Here is a 1203-nt window from a genome sequence, read left to right as displayed (position 1 = left end):
TTCAGTCGTTTAAATATGTCATTCCATTGTCTTCTTGCTTGAATTATTTCAAATGGGAGATCTGGTTTGATTCTTATGTCCCTACCTTGGTACTTGAGGTTTCTTTTCTTCCTTATTGCTTTAAGGAGTTCTTCTTTCTCTTTGTTTTTTGCCAATTGGATTACCATGTGTCTTGGTGTTTGTTTATTGGGGTCTATCTTATTGGGAACTCTTTTTATTTCCTGTATTGGCATTGCAGTATCCTTCCAGAGGGTGGGGAAGTTCTCCGCTATTATCTCTCTGACTACTTGTTCTTCCCCTTTCCCTACTTCCTCCCCTTCTGGTATACCCACAATTCTTAGGTTGTTTCTTTTGTCCTTTTTCATTAGATACTGGACCTTTCCTTCCAGTGCTTTGCCTTTTATTTCTTTGTTGGTTTCTTGATCATTTTTTGTTTGCAGTTTTCCTTCGAGTTCTTCAATGTGTTTCTCCAATTCTGTGTTTCTGCTTGTAAGGCTTGTTACTTTGTCTGTTAATTCCTTCACTTCTTTTTGTATGGAATCTCTCATGTTCTTTAACATTTCTTCTTTAATTTGGCTGATTTGTTCATCCATAGATTTCTTATACTCGATAGCTAGGGTTTCTCTAATTCCTTTTATTAATTCTTGCATTTCCTTCCTCATGGCTGCTTTTAGGTCTTCATCGCGTGTATCTGTGTATTTTGGTGGACTTGGAAGCTTGCAAGAGTTTGTCACCATATCTCCAGATATTACTGATTTCCTTGATTTACGCATATTTCTTTGTATTTAATGGTGTGTTTTAGAGTGCTGTGCTTCTAATTTTCACCTGTTTTGATCCCCTGTGGTGTGGGAGTTGGTTCCCTCCCTGAGGGTGGTTCTAGAGGGACTTTTGGGTGAACTCGCTGAGGTTTTGATCCTCCTGTACTCTTTATGTGGCCTGGTTAGTTGTTTTCCTCTTTTGTTGGCAGCTAGTACTGGCCCTTTCCTGACCACAGTGGTGGGGGGCACTGTTTCTCCTCTCCTTTTTCTCCTCTCCTCTACTAGTTGGAAGTCAGTCTTCCTCTTTATTCCTGTCAGCAGGTGTAGTTCCGCTTCTGGCCACACTGGTTGCGGGCGCTGTTGAGCCTGACTCTCTGTTCCCTCCCTTATCTGGGGGTCAATGAAGCTCTGCTCCTCCGAGTTACCGCGGAAGAAATTCCCCCAG

This window comes from Suncus etruscus, chromosome X, assembly GCF_024139225.1.
Source record: "Suncus etruscus isolate mSunEtr1 chromosome X, mSunEtr1.pri.cur, whole genome shotgun sequence".
Classification (NCBI taxonomy): Eukaryota; Metazoa; Chordata; class Mammalia; order Eulipotyphla; family Soricidae; genus Suncus; species Suncus etruscus.
The sequence above is the reverse complement of the archived record's forward strand: the minus strand, read 5'-3'. Positions refer to the sequence as shown.